Here is a 21,338-nt window from a genome sequence, read left to right as displayed (position 1 = left end):
AGCCACCGAGCAGCGAGCAACAAGCAGCAGGCTGCAGCAGCGCCGGACCCGAGCGCCAGCGAGAGCGCAGCGGCGGCGACCTCCTCCCCGCCCGCGACAAGGGCAGGATCCTTCACTTAGCCATAGTGGGGGGTGGGGCCCGGAAAGCTCCAAGCTGACGGGCCACAAAGGACACTCTAAATTTGTGCCAGAAGGCAGGTCACAGACCACCAGGCAATGCTGCAGGGGACGGGACCCGGACGAGCTCCCCTCAAGAGGCAGCGGCAGTCAGAAACTTGGTTTACCCTGTTGTCAGCGTCTGCTTTATTGCTGAGTGAGTACCCAACTGACCTCTGCAACCAGAAAACCTGAGCTCCCCCTGCATCCCATAGCACCATTCAGAGTCCCGGGGGCCTTCCCCTACCCGTGGAAGGTAACGTCATCTTGCTGCCCCACTCCAACACCACGGGTACTCCCAACGGCAGCAGCGTACTCCCAATTACTGTACACCACGGGTGGCGTCATGAACTATATACTTATCCCCTGTAAATACCCCCTCTTCCATTTGAGTGTGGCCCTTAGCCCCCGGGTCTGGAGACCCTCGAGCCACGAGTAATCATCACCCCCGGATACGAGCGGTTCGACCGCTGCAGGGGCGGCACTTATACAGCATTCTAACATGCTGTATATAAGAACCCAGGCCGCTGTGTAGAATGTAAAAATGACTTTATAATATTTACCTAAATGGTCGGTACAGTGTAGACCAGTCGAATGGGTGGCTCCGTTCTCTGGTATTGGCTCCTCCTCTTTCGGCCATCTTTGTCCTCCTTCTTCTAAACCCTGAGTGCATGACGTGTCCTACATCATCCACACTAGCCGGCATTGAGGTCCCGCGCAGGCGTACCACAATACTTTGATCTGCCCTGCTCAGGGCCAAAAATTTCCATCTGACAATGGTGGCAGCAGAGGTCAGAGTTCTTTGAACAACCAGGGAGTAAAGAAGAGGGAGACAGGACCAACAGAGGCAGGGGAACAGTATCAAAGCTCTTTGTCAATTTCATTAGACCCTCCCAGCTCCCAGACCCTGATTCGCAGGTACTCTGACAAGGAGGGAAAAGTTTTGGAAGATGATGAAGGATTACCTAGGTGACCATACCAGCATCCTCCATGATTCCATTGTAGTATACAACTATTGAGTATCCAAGCTAGACACATGGCATGAGCTGTGCCTCTAAGCTTTGAAGCTGCTGGCCTGCCCTATTGGTAGTGTTTTGTCAGAGCGGGTTTTAAGTGCCGCCGGGGACATAATAACTGATAAGTGCATCTACCTGACAACTGACAGTGCTGACAGCCTGACTTTTATAAAAATGAACAAGGCCTGGATTGCCCCAGACTTCTCAACACCACCGGATAACAGCAGCCGAACATAATTAAAATGTTCCTTGTTTCTGGAGTATTCTCATGCACCCCTTACCACCCAAACAAGGGTATACAGTTAGTGATTTCTTCTTTTTTGTGTCCGACTTCTTCCCCATATCAACAGGATGATTATGCGGCCCTCATTCATTATATGCACTCCTTTGTAATTTTTAGAGGCCTATCTAGAAAAGAATCTTACAAATATATATGTATACCCCTAGGGGTAAATGTTTTTCAGCCTCAAACCTAGGCTTTCCCAGTCTAGGAACCCCACTTCTTAAACATGGGAAAAAAATGTTTTCTGAGGCACTCATCATGTGTCTTCCAGGGTGTATTGCAATGCCTCTTTCTAATTTTGGCAGCCCTTGTATGTAGTGAATAGTTTTTAAGAGTGTAGCAGTTCCACTAGTTAGTCCTTCCTCCTGAATTGTGGCAGTTCTTGCATAGGCTTTGTGAGGTTCGGAGTCCCTCCTTCATAAATTACACTGATATGTCTGACCATGTCACACACACCACATGCCCAGGTAAGGTAGGAAAATCTTAGTTATATTACTACCAGCTTGTATAGTTTTATTTCCCTCTCTACTATGTCATCTACAACATTGTTATAAGCAGCGACCTGGGAGTGATCGATGTGTCTTCTCGAGATGTTTCCATCCATTTCAGCAATTTTCCTGCCCCTCCAATCCTTCCAAGAAGGTCTACTGGAAAAATGCTTGAGTTCCCCATTGACTTCCATTATACTCGTAACAGGTATAATGGAACTCAAACTCGTTACTCGAGTCGAGCACCCGAGGGTCCAATCATCTCGATTCGAGTATCGAGTCCTTGAGCATTTGAGTGCTCGCTCATCGCTAGTAAAGATCCCTCATGATTAGACATGGACAATACAAAATATTTCAGAACCTTGACAGCTTTTTCTACAACTTGGGTCATGGCAGCAGAAATTCACAACATTGCATACCACGGACTCCGAGGCATTGAATATGACAAGTGTTGTTATAGAGCCAGAGATGAAATTAGACATTTATCATATAAAAAAGCATAAAATATGCAGAGAAAAATGTCAACTTTTATTAAAAGTATCGATAGTTTAAAAAGTTTAAAATCCAAGGCAAGCACTGGATGATATTTTCTGGGAATTACTGTAAGCTACAGACAAAAAGCATACTCAAGAAGGGTAATTGGTGAAAAGTCTACGAGACCTAAGATGTGACACTTCCTCCGAGCACTACTATGAGACTAGGGAAATTTGCCGTGGACAATATGATTGATTATTGATTACTGATCATTGGAAAAGTTCCCCAATTCCTCCCCATAAGGACTGATTCTTTCTTAATCTTCAAAAGTGCCAGACAGGAAGTTTACATTTTTTAGAACTGGATACTAAATTTGGAACAAGACCTAGTGGTCCTTATGTGACATAATATTTCTGGCTATCTGTAGCGCTGGTGTCTGCACAGAAGCTGACTTACTCACCACACACCTCCTCCACACTTCCCCGACCATCCATATGTTCTGCTGCCTCCTTCCCCTCTGAGACCCTGTACATGCCGCGCAGGGTTCCCCGGGAGTGCACCTAAGATGCACGCGCACACACTGGCCCACCTTTAAAAGGATGGCATGCTATTTCCAAGAAATACCTCTCAGCCTATGGCTGTGAGGTACACTATATTTAAGGCACCCTCCCATTAGGAGAGGTGCCTGAACAAAACACCTCTAGTTAGTCAGTCGGTGTTAAAGTGTGTTACTTAGCTAGTTGTCAGCTCCAGAGGAAAGAATAGAAATTAACCAAAAATTCACAAATGGTAATAGGCTTTCTTCAAACTAAATGCCTCAATTATACTAATAATGTTTTCTTATGTGGCAGGATAAAACAGTGGACGATATTGATAGGCCAAATGATCATTCAGCTGACAGCTGTCTCTCCTGACCCTCAAACGTAGGAAACCTTGACTCCTTCGCAAGCTCTGCTATGTTCTCTATGAGAGAGCTATTGCCGAAATACTTTGACAGTAGTTTATCTCCAACACAACAAAAAAAGTATCATAATTGGTTAATTTATCTGCTGAACATTATCTGTTAAGGGAAGCCAGGAGGCCCTCATACATAATAGATGGTTGGCTGAATTTGCCAAAATCAGAGGGAAACAAATTTTATCTAACATGTATTTGTGTCCTTTAGTCTCAATTGAGGTGAGGATGAGACTGTTACTTTTGCATTTTATATAGCACACAGACCAAAAAGTTTCCATCAAGTAATCTGTGTTATCCTTCCAACCATAGTCGATGCCTAGTCCTACAATTTCTAAAGTTGGACAACCAAAAGTTCTTAAGACCAACGGGATGCAAGTTAGTGGTTTGATCGCCCACATAGTCCCTACAATTTTTAGCTGTACATATCACTGGAAAAAAAGATCCAACATGCCAGACGACCACAGGTATTGAACAATTATCAGAGTTCATTGGTAATTGATCGGTCAAAACTATTGACAGTTCATGCCACCAATGCAGATGACAATTATTCGTTACAGTCAAAATCGGCCAATGAGACAAGCAAGATCTTATTAGCATTCTTCAACTTTTTCTATCATTGATGTTCCGAATTTGCATAAATTTTAACATTTTGAGAACAAAGAAGTTTCACTCCATACAGAGCAAGACATTGTCCTCAGAAGTGTGCCCAGAAGTGAGCCCAGAAGTGAGCACATTGTAACTACAAACAAACCACAAAACAAAGCGGAAAGGGAAATGTATTCTCTCAACACAGAATACTAATTAGAGTGCTAATGAGTTGTTAATTTTGGACCAGTTACTTCCACGAGTTAAAGGTCAACTGCTAGATCCTTTTGTTTGGTGGAAAGATAAGTGGCTTTCAGAATCTTTCTCATGGAGAACACAGAAATGCTTAGAATTACCCAACTCCTCCCCATAAGACCTGATTCCTGCTTGAGCTTCAAAAATACCAGAAGAAAAGTTTTCATTTCTTGGACCTGGATAATAAATCTTCCACAGGACACTCTCATCCTTGTGTCCCATATTATTTCTAATCAGGTCTGATACAAGGTATGTTGGTGCCCTAGTCAAAGGATTGGGTAAAAGACTAAGGAAACAGGACTCCTAATGCACCCTTCCTCCAATGAGTTATGTAAGAAGCTCTGATGACCAGTTTCACTAGAATTGTTATTTATTTCCCAAAAAAATACCAACAAAAGTAAAATTAAAGGTGTACTTTAGGGGTGAGTCTCATTCATTGTTTACAGACCATTTACACAATACAAGGGTGCCACGGTGGCTAGCAATACAGCCTTGCAGTGCTGGGGTCCTGGGTTCTAATCCACCAAGGACAACATCAGCAAGAAGTTTGTGTGTTCTCCCCGTGCCTGCATGGGTTTCCTCCGGGTACTCCGGTTTCCTCCCACATTCAAAGACATACTGATAGAGATCATATGTTGTTGTGAGCCGCGCCGACTCTTCAGAGAGGGGTGGCATATAATAATAATAATAATAATCTTTATTTCTATAGCGCCAACATATTCCGTAGCGCTTTACAATTCAGGAGGATCATATACAAACAAGTAACAGTTATAGAAATACAATATTTAGAGGGGAAAAAATACAACCCTGCTCGTGAGAGCTTACAATCTACAATGAGATGGGGGGAGAGGCAAGGTTCAAGTGCTTATTTACAATGACAATCCAACCATCTCACGGAAATGGGGCTGGATAATGGTTTCCTGGACCAGTGGGCCCAAGCCTTGAGATGCCTTTGGGTGCCATGGAGTTTGATGTGGAGCTATGTTGTGAGAGGTTGTAGAGGGACTATGTGAATCGAATCTGATTAGGGAGTGTGATAGGCCGCCCTAAAAAGATGCGGCATATAAGTTCGACCAAAAAATAAATAACAATATTCATTACTGACATCCTATTTTTAAATGTCAGACCAAAGTTTAGTCATGGAAACCAATATAGCGTAACTATAATAGGGGCTGTTTGATTTCAATTATGGTGTCCAGCATTTGGCAGATACCAAACTAAATAGACCCCTATTATAAATAAAGGGATACGTATTATGGTTTTGTGCTCAATATGCAACAAATACAGCTTGCAACAAAACTGATGACGGTTCTGATGATGTGTTCATGTACTGATGGTGATTCTGGTGATGCATCTATGTAATGATAGTGCTTCTGGGGACGTATTTATGTACTTGTGGTTGTTCTGGTGACATATTCATGTACTGATGGTGGTTCTGGTGACATATTCTGGATATGGTGACATATTAATTTAGTGATGGTTGTTCTTGTGCTGTATTGATGTACTTATGATGGCTCTGGTGATATACTCTTGTAGTGAGGATGATTATGGTGATATTTTCATCACTAAAACCATCATGAGTAGATGTATACAAAACTAAACTCATTATCACTTCATAAAAACATCAGAGCTATCAATAGTTCTAGAATATAGCACCAAAACCATCATATGTAGAAAAAATGTCACCAGAACCACCATCAGTACATGACTATCTCAGAATAACCACCATCAGTACATGATTACATCACCAAAACTACCATCAGAATATGAATACATAACCAGAACTACCATCAGTACATGAATATACCACTACAAACACTATCAGTACATAAATACATTACCAGAAACACCATAAGCACTTGAAAACAAGAACCAAGCTTAGTACTGCGATCAATTGTAATGTCAAGTCAGCCCCATATGTAATAGTATTGAGTGAATCTTCAACTTCCAGTATGAGAATAAAGGCCGCTTTACATGCAACGACATCGCTAACGAGATGTCATTGGGGTCACGGAATTCGTGACACACATCCGGCCTCGTTAGTGACTTTGTTGCGTGTGAAACGCACGAACGACCGTTAACGATCAAAATTACTTACCTTATCGTTGATCGTTGACGCGTCGTTCCATTACGAAATATCGTTGCTGCTGCAGGTACGATGTTGTTCGTCGTTCCTGTGGCAGCACACATCGCTATGTGTGACACCGCAGGAACGAGGAACAACCTCGTACCCGCTTAGTGACGTCGCTGTGACGCCGAACGAACCGCCCCCCCTTAGAAAGAAGGCGGTTCGCCGGCCACAACGACGTCGCTAGGCAGGTAAGTATAGTGTGACGGGTGTTAGCGATGTTGTGCGCCACGGGCAGCGATTTGCCCATGACGCACAACTGACGGGGGTGGGCACGCTCGCTAGCGATATCGATAGCGATATCGGAGCGTGTAAAGTGCCCTTTAGTCAGCATCACAAATAAACATTTCCATCCATGTACCTAATAGGTGATATCTGACATCTTTGATAGGAGTCAAATCTTTCTTTTCATCTCCATCTTGTCTAGATGCTATGATGTCTTTTCACATCCACAGCTTGTCTCTGGAGACTTTGCTCTTCTCTGGTCTTCTGCAGCATATCCCAACATAGAGCCCTTCAAAATAAGAGTGTCATTAAAATGCCCTCTGCATAAAAATATGCATCCACTCTGTACCCTAAAGAAGTATCCAAAGGTATATGTCCTCCACACTGTCTGCTTAAATGAGCTATAACCACCACAGTGTGTAACTTTATGAGCTCTAACCACCACAGGATCCGCCTTTATGAACCAAGGCCTATAACATGGCTGCTTCATTTCTAGCTTTTCCTTGCACTCTCAGTATCTCCACACTGTCCCCCTCCCATGCTAACCTTTCCATATTGTGCTCCCATTTCACATGACCCCTCTCTAAATCTATTCGGTGCCCCCTCTTCATACTATGCCCTCATGCTGACCCCCATGCTTCCTTCTACAAACTGTATCCCCTCCTCACATTGTCCCCTACATGGTATGATGGTCACCATAATTACCTATCCAGTATGATATCCTCAACATACACTGATGTTGACAAAAGCCCCCCTTGTATAGTATGATGGCATCCAGAGCCCCCCATACAGTACAATTGCCCCCCAGTTCCTGATAGAGTATTATGGCCCTCACAGACCCTTATATACAGTATAATGTCTCCGACAGCACTGCACCCAGTATGATATCCACCACAGCCCCCTGGCCAGAATGGTCACCACAGCCCCCAGTATAATATCCTCCACAGTGCCCTATACAGTATAGGCACCACAGCCCCTCATTTGAGGTCCCCCACACCGTCTCATTCAATGTTCCCCACAGGCTCTAATTTGGTGGTCAAATAATATAAGAATAATAATAAAAAAAAAAGCTCATACTCACCTAATCCAGTCTCCTTGTACCCCACGCCCACCGCCACTTCTTCTATCTTGTATAGCAGTGGACGCTGCACACAGTTTTCACAGCACCTTCTGCCCTACCACTGGCGCTGTGGTTTCTATATTCTCCTATCTACACTTCTGCACTCGGTTCTGATGAAGGTCAGGTAGTCCGAAACGTTAAATGATGTATCTTCCAATTATGCAGTTATGAAATAAAATTCTATGCTAAGTTGCATCAACATTGGAGAGCCGAGTTTATGTTTTCAAATTTGCTAAATGCAGCGATGTCATCGCGCCACTCTGAGTTAATGTCGCCACAGCCTTTCATTTGATGCCCCTGACAACCTCTCATTTAATGTTGCCCAAAGTCTTTTATTTGATGTCCCCCAAAGCCCCTCATTTCGTACCCTCGATGAACTCACATTTGATGTCGCCCACAGTCTCTCATTTAATGTTCTCCAAAGCCTCTCATTTGATGCCCCTGGCAACCTCCCATCTTATGTCCTCAACAACCCCTAAGTTGATGTCGCCCACAGTCCCTAAATTGATGTCCCCCACAGCCTCTCTTTTGATGTCGCCCACAGCCCATCATTTGATGTCCTCCACAGCCTTTCCTTTGATGTCATCCACGGTCTCCCATTTAATGTCATCTACAATCTCCTATTTGATGTCCTCCCCTGCCTCTCATTTGATGTCCTCCACAGCTTCTCATTTGATGTCCTCCCCAGCCTCTCATTTGATGTCCTCAATAGCCTTTCATTTGATTTCCCCCACAGGCTCTCATTTAATGTTATCCACAGCCTCCCATTTGATGTCCTGTGACGGGGTATGCAACAGAGCAGTGAGGGACGCCAGGCCAAGGAACAATCCAAAGGGCTTTATTGGAACCACAAAGAATAAGCAGCAAACATAAATATAAATCCTTCAAATCTGCAAGGAGTCCACAACAGAAAAACAAAAGATCCAGGGGCACCGCCTGGTATTCCTATGCCAGGGGAATTAGGGCAATGGTCCTTATATGAGTTCCTTGAGTCCAACAGGTGAACAACAAAACGCAATCCCACGTGGCCGCGGATCTCCAGTCTGTAACAGTCCACACACACAGACCCCAGGATCCAGCCTCAGCTATGGATCCTAGTCCTTCTCCAGCCGAGCTCCAACTAACTGAACTAACATGTTCTTCTCTCCTGGGATCAGCCCCTTAGTTGGGCACACCTCCCCCTGGCCATTTGATGCATGAATGGACTTTAGACTGCTGGCTCTGTTCTGTTTACCAAGTTGTAGATTGGAGAAGTCCCATGCTGAGAAGAACAATAGATATGCAACCCCCACCAAATCAATGACAATAGCTATTGCTGAAGCCTGAGTGCAATATGATACAGGCTGGGGGAAGGTATAGTCACTTACATCCCAAGACATAGTATTACAGCAAATACAGTGAGAAGGTAAAATACATCACATGGCATCTTATACAAAAATATGGAATGGAGAAAACTACATACATCATGACAATTCCTTCCCCTCCCAACTTGTGTACGTACTAGGGACCTCTACAGGTCACTGGTTAAGTACACACAGGCAGAGCGTTACTTACATGTGGCTTCATGCAGCCACGAATTGGCATCGTAGCTCTCCCACATCATTGCCCAGGAGAACAGCTGCAGGCAGACCACCCATCACCCCAACCACACATCGCCTGACCCCAAAACCAAAGTTCAGATCCACAGTGGCTGTGGGAATAGTCCTCCATTGTCCACCCGCCAGTTCAATGACAATCCCAGGTCCTCTATGGATTGCCTCAGGCCGAACCACTCGGGGATCAGCCAGTGTGAGGAAAGCACCCGAGTCACAAAATCCAACAAGTCTCTGTCCATCCAGTACAACCTCCTGCAAGTGCTTACCTCGATGAGCAGAAGTCGTCATAACTGCAGGTCGCACCCCGTAAACTCCTGGTGGTGCAACATGGGGGGCTGAGTCACTAGGCCAGTCCTCACATAGCGGTGCCACATCTTCCTCCATGGCGCTGGGCTGTAAATAATTAACAATCCGATTGGGCGCAGGATCAGTCCTCATTTGAACAGCTGGGCAGGAGACTTGCCGATGCCCTGGCTGTCCACATTGATAGCATCTGAGCTGGGTCTCCCTCCATCCAAGGCGTCCTCTTGGGTAAGGGGTAGGGGAACTTGGAGGCCGGCTCCCACCTGAAGGTGCTGTAGGGGTTTGAGGATGATTCCTCCATGGGCTGGCTGGGCATGAGGCCTGCAAATGCCCGGGATGCCTACAAACATAACACCTGCGCTCTGTTACTTCCTCTCCCCGGCGTATTCCAGAAAGTGCAGTAGAAGCAACTGGAGGCACATTAACACGGGTATCAACATGTGGTGGCTTAGAGGAACGGGGAACAATGGGGACAGAATAACTGGGGGCATCCGGTGTTGTGGAGCTGTTAGGCGTCTCTCCATCCTCCAACAGAACCCTCCACTGAGGCTTGATGGTGAGAGCCTCATCAGCGAGAGCAGCAGCTTCCTCCACTGTCGCTGGTTTTCTCTCACGCACCCATTCCCGGATCTCAGCGGGGCACTGGGCAAAGAATTGTTCTTTTAGGATGACCTGCAGGAAGGTCTCCCAAGATAAGGCCTCCTCTGCCTCCAGCCAGCGATTACATATTTGTTTGAGTCTATGAGCATATATCTTAAAAGACACTTCCCCATCACAGGCTAAAGCACGGAACTGAGTCCTGTAAGTGTCTGGGGTCACAGCATAATGTTCTAGAATAGTCTGTTTAATATCCGCATACTCACAGTTCCACCGAGGGTCCATAGCTCTATAGGCTTCAGCAGCTCCCCCCTCTAGGAGCCCAACCAGATGCCGGACACGCTCCCTGTCCGGGACTTCCATTAATCGACACTGATGCTCAAAGTCCTGGAAGAAGCCCTCAATGTTGCCTGCAGCCTCATTAAACGGCTTAAAGTCTTTGCGGGACACTTTGGGAAGTTCCCTCATGATGGGTGCTGGGGTTACAGTCTGTCTGGAACCTCTCGCGGCTTCCACAGCGAGCTGCTTATCCAGCAATGCCATCTCCTCCATCCTGCGCTCCTTCTCTTCAGCTCCACGCATGGCCTCCCTCTTATCTTCTATGGTGGCCTCATCTCCAAGCAGTGCCATCTTTTCCTCATACCACACAACCCATTGACTTTTTTGGGTATTTACCTCCAGCTCCCGTCTTTCTTCCGTTTGCTGTGAGGATCCTTCCTCCACGTCATTTTGAGAGCAGACTCCTTCTAGCGCCTCAATCAGCTGCTCCTTGGAGAGTCCTTTGAAACGAACTCCTATTTCACGGGCCTTTGATTGCAGGCTCCCCAAAGTCCAGGTCTTGTACTCTGCAGTGCTGGTTAATGATGTTGAGCCATTGTCCTCCATTCCTTCTGCTCTGATCCCACCGCTGCCACCAGTTTGTGACGGGGTATGCAACAGAGCAGTGAGGGACGCCAGGCCAAGGAACAATCCAAAGGGCTTTATTGGAACCACAAAGAATAAGCAGCAAACATAAATATAAATCCTTCAAATCTGCAAGGAGTCCACAACAGAAAAACAAAAGATCCAGGGGCACCGCCTGGTATTCCTATGCCAGGGGAATTAGGGCAATGGTCCTTACATGAGTTCATTGAGTCCAACAGGTGAACAACAAAACGCAATCCCACGTGGCCGCGGATCTCCAGTCTGTAACAGTCCACACACACAGACCCCAGGATCCAGCCTCAGCTATGGATCCTAGTCCTTCTCCAGCCGAGCTCCAACTAACTGAACTAACATGTTCTTCTCTCCTGGGATCAGCCCCTTAGTTGGGCACACCTCCCCCTGGCCATTTGATGCATGAATGGACTTTAGACTGCTGGCTCTGTTCTGTTTACCAAGTTGTAGATTGGAGAAGTCCCATGCTGAGAAGAACAATAGATATGCAACCCCCACCAAATCAATGACAATAGCTATTGCTGAAGCCTGAGTGCAATATGATACAGGCTGGGGGAAGGTATAGTCACTTACATCCCAAGACATAGTATTACAGCAAATACAGTGAGAAGGTAAAATACATCACATGGCATCTTATACAAAAATATGGAATGGAGAAAACTACATACATCATGACATGTCCCTCACAGACTTTCATTTGATGTCCTCATCAACCTCTCATTTGATGTCCCCAAAAACCTCCCATTTTATGTCCCCCACAGCCAGTCACTTGATGTCGCTCACAACCCCTCATTTCATGTCCTCCATAGCTGTTCATTTATTGTCTTCAACAATCTCACATTAGTTGTCCTCCAAAGCCCCTCACTTGATGTCCTTCACAGTTTCTCATAGAATGACCTCCACAGCCTGTCATTTTATGTCACCCACAGCCCCTAATTAGATGTCTTCCACAGCCTCTCATTTAATGTCCTCCATAGCTTCTCATTTCATGTCTCCGACAACCTCCCATTTGATGTCCTCCACAACCTCTTATTTGATGCCCCCGACAACCTCCAATTTGTCCTCTATGGCCCCTCATTTGATGTCCTACACAGCCTCTCATTTGAAACCCCCAACAACCTCCCTTTTGATGTCCTCCACAGCCTGATATTTGATGTCTCCTCACAGTCTTTCATTTGATGTCACCAAAGCCTCTCATTTGATGTCCCTGAAAACATTGGACATGCGTGATCAAGATCCAATCCCCACCCCGATACACATACTCGTCAATATCAGCTGATTCAACCGACATTAGTCTAATTTGTTTGGGGGCCTTATGCAGTGACTAGGATAAATTAAACTTTAGTTCTAGCATGAGAATATATCCGCCTATTACTAACCAAACCAAGGACTCTATTTTAAGATTTTACCACCAATTGGTCTTTCAGGAACTTTCTTTTGAACAATCCTTTCAGATATTGGTCAAGCGTTGATGGTTGAACTTTGAACATGTGAGCACGCAGATGAATTTTGCCTGCTACTGCCCTTATCCCAAAATCGTGACATGACCCCAAGTCATAGATCAGGGTGGCCTAAGTAAAAGATCTCAAGTGGTTTCAAGGTGAAACAGAAGACCCATTTTATAATGACGACCACCACAAATTTTGGAGAGACAATTAATATTTAGGGTTTATTCAGAAATAATTTACAAATGGTACATGCTGTATAGACAGTGACAACACAGTCATTTAAGTTGTCATGGAAGGAGGCGACTCACACATTTTGCATAGATTACGGTTGGGCCCTTATGGTTGTCTCCTCCTGTGAACCCAATGTGGACATATAGATATACAGGACACACTACTGGAGCAGCGAGTATGAAGTTACCATGGTCTGTCAAAGTTCTTTCATGGTGTCCCACTTCCTTTTATGCAGACTTTTCTCACCTTCTGACCACCAGGGAGGATCTCCTCCCCTCCACACTTCCATAACAAGAGGTCTTCCTCACCTCTTTTACTGACACACTTCTCATCATTAACTGTTAAAAGTGGAAGGTGTCAAGAAAGCATGGTGCACACATCACTAAGAGATTCACAAAATCCTGTCCACATATGGCTGCCAAATGGCGCCCTCGAACCCCCTCTGGTTCTACATGTGTCTCTATCAGATATGTTATGTATGGGCAGATCATCAACCCAGAAATTCCTGTTAGGTAAATGGGTCAATACCTAAAACTGTACTGTACCAGGTCTCCAGCCTCAAACATCTTGCCCGGAGGTCCACATCTCCAATGAGCACAACTTTTAATTATGTTTCAGAATTAACATCACACCGATAAAGATCAAGTACATAAGGAGCCACAATATCCCTATCACGTTCCATCTTGTAGACCACAGGCTGCTGTAGGCCTGCAGCTTAGGAGACATGCATGAGCTGGTACAGGTGGCGCAATGATGTCACTGCCCGGCCTACATCAGACCGCTGTCTATCCAAGTCCCAAGAGGACACAGCTTTATTCTCATATACGGTATATATATTTATAGGCATTCACCTGCATTGTTAGTTTTGAAGGGGGCACTCAACGGGCATTAAGAGTTTATAATCTGGGACTTGGGCGTTACTATTTTTATGAGGCGTACTTGGGGCTTTGTTACTTTAAGAGGACACTCAGGGGTCATTACTACTTAAAGGGGAGCAAAAGTGTGCCTTATTACTTTCTAGGTAGCACGGCAGGGGAATTCTAATTTTATGGGTAGCACAGTAGAAGCATTCTTACTTTCTAGGCAGCACAGTGGGGGCATTCTTACTTTCTAGGTAGCACAGTGGGGGCATTCTTACTTTCTAGGTAGCACAGTGGGGGCATTCTTACTTTCTAGGTAGCACAGTGGGTGCATTCTTACTTTCTAGGTAGCACAGTGGGGGCATTTTTACTTTCTAGGTAGCACAGTGGAGGCATTCTTACTTTCTAGGTAGCACAGTGGAGGCATTCTTACTTTTTAGGTAGCACAGTGGGGGCATTCTTACTTTCTAGGTAGCACAGTGGGGGCATTCTTACTTTTTAGGTAGCACAGTGGAGGCATTCTTACTTTTTAGGTAGCACAGTGGGGGCATTCTTACTTTTTAGGTAGCACAGTGGGGGCATTCTTACTTTTTAGGTAGCACAGTGGGGGCATTCTTACTTTCTAGGTAGCACAGTGGGGGCATTTTTACTTTCTAGGTAGCACAGTGGGGGCATTCTTACTTTCTAGGTAGCACAGTGAGGGCATTCTTACTTTTTAGGTAGCACAGTGGGGGCATTCTTACTTTTTAGGTAGCACAGTGGGGGCATTCTTACTTTCTAGGTAGCACAGTGGGGGCATTCTTACTTTTTAGGTAGCACAGTGGAGGCATTCTTACTTTTTAGGTAGCACAGTGGGGGCATTCTTACTTTTTAGGTAGCACAGTGGGGGCATTCTTACTTTTTAGGTAGCACAGTGGGGGCATTCTTACTTTCTAGGTAGCACAGTGGGGGCATTCTTACTTTCTAGGTAGCACAGTGGGGGCATTCTTACTTTTTAGGTAGCACAGTGAGGGCATTCTTACTATCTAGATAGCACAGTGGAGGCATTCTTACTTTCTAGGTAGCACAGTGAGGGCATTCTTACTTTTTAGGTAGCACAGTGAGGGCATTCTTACTTTCTAGGTAGCACAGTGGGGGCATTCTTACTTTTTAGGTAGCACAGTGAGGGCATTCTTACTATCTAGATAGCACAGTGGGGGCATTCTTACTTTCTAGGTAGCACAGTGGGGGCATTCTTACTTTTTAGGTAGCACAGTGAGGGCATTCTTACTATCTAGATAGCACAGTGGGGGCATTCTTACTTTCTAGGTAGCACAGTGGGGGCATTCTTACTTTTTAGGTAGCACAGTGAGGGCATTCTTACTATCTAGATAGCACAGTGGGGGCATTTTTACTTTCTAGGTAGCACAGTGGGGGCATTCTTACTTTTTAGGTAGCACAGTGAGGGCATTCTTACTATCTAGATAGCACAGTGGGGGCATTCTTACTTTCTAGATAGCACAGTTGGGGCATTCTTACTTTTTAGGTAGCACAGTGAGGGCATTCTTACTATCTAGATAGCACAGTGGGGGCATTCTTACTTTCTAGGTAGCACAGTGGAGGCATTCTTACTTTCTAGGCAGCACAGTGGGGGCATTTTTACTTTCTAGGCAGCACAGTGAGGGCATTCTTACTATCTAGATAGCACAGTGGGGGCATTCTTACTTTCTAGGTAGCACAGTGGGGGCATTCTTACTTTCTAGGTAGCACAGTGGGGGCATTCTTACTTTTTAGGTAGCACAGTGAGGGCATTCTTACTTTCTAGGTAGCACAGTGGGGGCATTCTTACTTTCTAGGTAGCACAGTGGGGGCATTCTTACTTTCTAGGTAGCACAGTGGGGGCATTCTTACTTTCTAGGTAGCACAGTGGGGGCATTCTTACTTTCTAGGTAGCACAGTGGGGGCATTCTTACTTTCTAGGTAGCACAGTGGGGGCATTCTTACTTTCTAGGTAGCACAGGGGGGGCATTCTTACTTTCTAGGTAGCACAGTGGGGGCATTCTTACTTTCTAGATAGCACAGTGGGGGCATTCTTACTTTCTAGGTATCACAGTGGGGGCATTCTTACTTTCTAGGTAGCACAGTGGGGGCATTCTTACTTTCTAGGTAGCACAGTGGGGGCATTCTCACTTTCTAGGTAGCACAGTGGGGGCATTCTTACTTTCTAGGTAGCACAGTGGGGGCATTCTTACTTTCTAGGTATCACAGTGGGGGCATTCTTACTTTCTAGGTAGCACAGTGGGGGCATTCTTACTTTCTAGGTAGCACAGTGGGGGCATTCTCACTTTCTAGGTAGCACAGTCGGGGCATTCTTACTTTTTAGGTAGCACAGTGAGGACATTCTTACTATCTAGATAGCACAATAGAGAGAAGTAAAATGTGTCTGTAGCTCCCAGTTCCGCTGCAATCCCCCCGTAAGCTCCTGTGACGCTTTGGGGGTGCCGTTCCCTTTACTTGCCCACCCGTCCTATGTGCCCCGTTCTTTCCCCGGGGTCTGCCACAGTGTCCTCCTGCTTCCAGGCCACACGGAGGCCTTCCGGCAGTGTGCATAGAGTGTGCGTGTGGCCACGCCCCCTTTCTTAAAAGGCTGGCGTCCCATTACCCGGAAGTGATCCTTGAGGTCAGCTATAAGCCTGAAAGTATTTAAGACTGCCTCACCTTAAGGGAGGCGCCTGAGCATTGTTGCCTATCAGTGCATTGCTAGTTCTCAGGTCCCTTATCCGCTACTGTGTCTAGTTCTGTTTCGTGTTCTCTTACCAGTTACTTGTTCTATTAACCTGTGTCTCTTCTTAGAGCGTGCTTGCTGCCACGTCCAAATTACTACCTCCATGCTGCCACGTCCGAATTGCCACCTCCGTGCTGCCAAGTTTGAATTACCATCTCTGTGCTGCCACGTCTGAGTCACCATCTTCTGTGCTGCCACATCTGTGCACATGCATACCTGACATCAGAGACTCACCAGTTCGCCAGAGCCGACACCACCGCTCCAGGCTGCTGTGCATTTAGGCCCTGTGGGGCTGCGCCTGACAATCCCTGTGTAGGGGTTTGTACCACCCCGCGCTCGCTCGCAGCCGAGCCGCTCGGGTCCGTGCTCGTCGGTGGGTGGCTCGAGCGCCTCCGGCACCCGGGGGTCACGTTGCTCTGAAGGGAAGCTGGCGCTACGTGAAGGAGGGTGATCTTCAGTGGGGAGGTTCACGGCCGGGGCCGTGGTGTTTAGGAATGTAAGTTCGTGACTCCACCCACGGGTTGTGGTGAATGTGGACACCACCACTGCCGTTAACTAGGCCTCCCGGGGATGGTGTTGTGCAGCCTGGTGTTGACCCCTCCGTGGGTAGGGGGTGATGGTCCCGGAAGCAGGGAATAGGAGATTGAATAATGAGTGGCCGGCATTTGAATATTGAATAATGAGCTGCCCAAAGCGCAGGTCAGTGACCCAACTACGCCACAGAGACACAGAGGGACGGGTCCGGAGGAGACGCAGGTGCAGCATCGCAGGGCTTCCCCGCGCCACAGAGATTCAGAGGATGGATGGGGACCGGAGGAGATGCAACTGTGGCATTGCAGGGCTTCCCCGTGCCACAGAGATACAGAGGACCGGAGGAGACGCAACTGCGGCATCGCAGGGCTTCCCCGTGCCACAGAGATCACAGAGGGACGGGGACCGGAGGAGACGCAGCTGCAGCATCGCAGGGCTTCCCCACGCCACAGAGACACACAGAGGGACGGGGACCGGAGGAGACGCAGCTTCGGCGCACTAGGAACCCAGCACTCCGGGATGCAGCTCTCTCACTAACCAACGATAAATGCAGGGGAAGCACATAGCTACTTAAATATTAACACTGCTGTGAATGTTAAGAAGCCGCTTATTACTATTCATGAGCCGCTTATTACTATTCATGAGCCGCTTATTACTATTCATGAGCCGCTCATTACTATTCATGAGCGGCTACTTAACATTCACTGCAGTATTAATATTTAAGTAGCCATGTGCTTCTGTCGCGGGCGGGGACGGAGCCGTCGCTGCTGCGCTCTCGCTGGCGCTTAGGTCCGGCGCTGCTGCTGCTGCTGCTCGGTGGCTCGAGCGGTGGGCCGGATCCGGGGACTCGAGCGGCGCTCCTCGCCCGTGAGTGAAAGGGGTGGTTTGGTTTGGGGATTCGGTCCGTGACGCCACTCACGGTTTGTGGTGAAGGTGGGCACCACCGCTGCTGGTGACGGGGATACCAGGAGCGTTGTTAGGGAGCAGCTGAGATGTTTTCCCCCTCCGTGGGTAGGGGGCTGGTGGTCCCGGGGCCCGGTTGAGGTGACGGGGAAGCAGGGCTGGCAAGGTGCAGGTTCGGTTGGACTGCGCAGTGCGGTGCCAGTCGGCACGGTAGTACTCACTCAGCCACAAATGGATGCACAGTCTCTGGTAAAACAAACGGCTGGATGGACGGGTCCCGCAGCCAGCTGCTGTGGCTTCTCCCGGACGGTTGGTGGTGGCTGCCTTTCCCTGCACCTTTGTGTATGTTCGGTCCCGATGGCTTCCCACCGGTAACCCGCTCCCCAGCGTGGATATGTGCCGGAGGAGCCCTTTTGCCCGCAGGCTCTGGCCATGGGAACTCTAGCTGTGGCGGTAGCTGTATTTCCCTTTTGCTGTTTGGACGGTTGCCTTCAATCGGGTCTTGGCTGCTAGGAAACGCCTGGGGTTCCGGTCACTAACGGATTTTACCTGTTTAACAGCGACTCCGAGCGTGGTTGGGGTCCGCAGGCCCTGCCGGTTTGTGCTGGCTTCTTTTCGCTCCCCGGTTCGGTACCGGCGGGCCACCACCCGTCCCCGGTCCTACGGTTCCGCGTTGATCTGCCTCTCCTGCAGACGGCCACCACCGTCTGCCAACCTTGCTCTCGGTGCCCAGGCCACGTACCCGGACACAGTCAGTTTGCTCCTCTACTACCACTTTTACTCCTCACTCTTCCACTTCCCTAACTGATCTGCTTTCCTTTTCCCGCCTCCAGGACTGTGAACTCCTCAGTGGGTGGGGCCAACCGCCTGGCTATACCACACCTGGTGTGGACATCAGCCCCTGGAGGGAGGCAACAAGGATTTTGTGTCTGGCTGATGTGCCTATCTCGGGGTGGGGGTGCATGTTGTAGTACCTGTGATGACCTGGCTAGTCCAGGGCGCCACATTCCCCCTTGGTTAAATGCAGACCGTCCGCGGGCTTCCCGTCCACCACCGGTTTTAATTTTCAACTGTAAAAGATATAAAACATATGAAAACATTCAACAAAAGCACATTTATGAATCTTCCCTTAGTGGGAGGCACGGTACTTTAACGTTACAACACATTTTTATTATTAACGGTCGGCTTCCGCTCTCCCACCCAAACAACCTGGCCCTGATGCTGCGAAGAAGTGGGCAGCACCCCTTGACCCCAGTCCAGATCCAGGCTGCCCGAGCGGGAACGGGTACGGTGTTTCGCACCCTACGGTCACTTCAGGGAACCCCACATCCAGGGGGACCCCTGACCCCCGGAGGATGGCCACTGGTCCAGGTGGTGGCCGGGCCCCAGCCTACTCTGCTGCGGGCCCTTCCTCCAATCTGCCTCTTCGGAGGCGGCAACGGCAACATGCCAACATATTTACATTTCCACTAGTTTGTGGGTGCCCTGCTAGTTCTCAGGCATGTCCATAAGTAGTTTCTTATGCACGGTAACAAAGGGTCCCTACGGGGACAACTTGCCGGCAACAGCCAGGTCAATCACAATCGACAATCAGGTGACATCTTCGGTTGATTACTTTCATTATTCATTTACTCATTTACACAATCAATGGACTGCACCCCTAAATGTCGGTTTCCCTGTACCTAAGCGGGGGCCTGCCTAGGTTGGAACGTGTGGACCTACGGGGCCCAGTGTCAGTGGTAACAAGCGAGGGAACAGAGGAGACAACCGGTTCCTCTTCCCGTACATTGTGTGGGGCAGGCAGAGACATAGGGGAACTGGGTACAGGTGCATCCCTGGGCACTGGTTCATTGGCGGCTACTTCCACCTCTTTTTCCTCCACGGGTTGTGGGAACAGTATCACTGGAAGAAGCACGGCGCCGTTCTGCGTAGGCCAATCTGCCGGGAAATCGCCCATCATGGTTCTCCCCCGACGGTCTGGGAACCGGGATTTCAGTTGCCACCCTTAACGGTGGTGGGCACCTCTTCAGGTGGTCCCTGGAAACCGTGGAAAGAGTCTTCCCCTGATCACGACTGATCTGGTAGGCCTTCCCATTCTCCCATTCAGTGGGTTGTATGACATACGGGGTCTTCTCCCATTGGTCATCCAGCTTATGGGTTCTTCTTTTTCGCTTCAGTACTACATCACCAGGCTGAAAGGGACCCTATTGAAGCATTGTTCCTGCTGTCCCCGACTCCGGCACAAGTTCTTTTCTACATATTCTTGAACCTGTCAGTACTGCGCCCTTCGCCGAGTGTCCCATCTAGCAGTTGAAGGGAGGGCTTCTGGGGCTTCCAAACCCATGTCCAAGTCTACTGGCAGCCGACCAGGCCAGGCTCTCATCAGGTACGCAGGTGTACATTTGGTAGAGCTGGAAGGGATGTTATTGTACATATCGACTAGGTTGGGTAGCTTTTCTGGCCATAGGTTCCGCTCGTCCAGCGGTAATGTCTTGAGGAGACCCAGGACCAGATGGTTCATCTTCTCGCACATGCCATTGGCCTGGGCATGGTAAGGCGTGGTCCGAATTTTCTTGCAGCCGTACAACTGGCAGAATTCCTGAAACACCTCCGCTTCAAACGCCGGGCCCCGGTCGGTAAGCACACTCTCCGGGTATCCGTGTGGTAGGCAGAAATAGGCCTGTAATGCTCTAGCGGCAGTACGGCCAGTCAGGTCCTTGACTGGGACAACCACCATGAATCTCGAATAGTAGTCTACAATGGTCAGGGTGTAGGTGTACCCACTTCGGCTAGGGGTGAGCTTCACGTGGTCGAGGGCGACCAGTTCCAGCGGCTGATGCGTAATGATTGGGTGTAACGGGGCCTTCTGGCTGGCTTCGTCCCTCCTTCTCAATGCACAAGGGCCACATTCTCGGCACCAGGCCTCCACAGACTCCCGCATCCCGCTCCAATAGAATCGCTCCCTCAACAGCATCTCCAGCTTCTTCCACCCAAAGTGCCCGGCACCGTCATGGCATGCCCGTAGGACAGTGGGCACGTTAGCCTGGGGGATCACCAGCTGGCGGACCTTCTCGTGGGTCTTCGGGTTAATCAATTCCCGATACAGCTTCCCCTGGTGCAGATACAGCCGGGCTCGTTCCTTCCACAGTCGTTGGGCCTCGGCGGGGGCGGCAGGGTCTATCCCGGCGGAGCCTTGTTCCACCAGGGTCTTGACCAAGCGGACAGCAGGTGCCTGATCCTGGGCTTCTTGCCACCCTTGGCTGGGCAGTGGGTCTAAGTTCACCTGTTGTTGGTGGACATGTAACTTCTCGACTGGCGGCCGGTGGAACGCGGGCAACTCGATTTCTTCGAGGTCATCCTCGTCCAGCCCCTCTCCCAACAGGTGAGGCATCTGGGAGAGTGCGTCTGCATTAGCATTTTTACGGCCGGCCCGGTACTTGATGGCGAAGTCATAGTTAGCCAACCGGGCCACCCACCGCTGCT

Source organism: Anomaloglossus baeobatrachus, chromosome 4 (assembly GCF_048569485.1).
Source record: "Anomaloglossus baeobatrachus isolate aAnoBae1 chromosome 4, aAnoBae1.hap1, whole genome shotgun sequence".
Lineage (NCBI taxonomy): Eukaryota > Metazoa > Chordata > Amphibia > Anura > Aromobatidae > Anomaloglossus > Anomaloglossus baeobatrachus.
The sequence above is the reverse complement of the archived record's forward strand: the minus strand, read 5'-3'. Positions refer to the sequence as shown.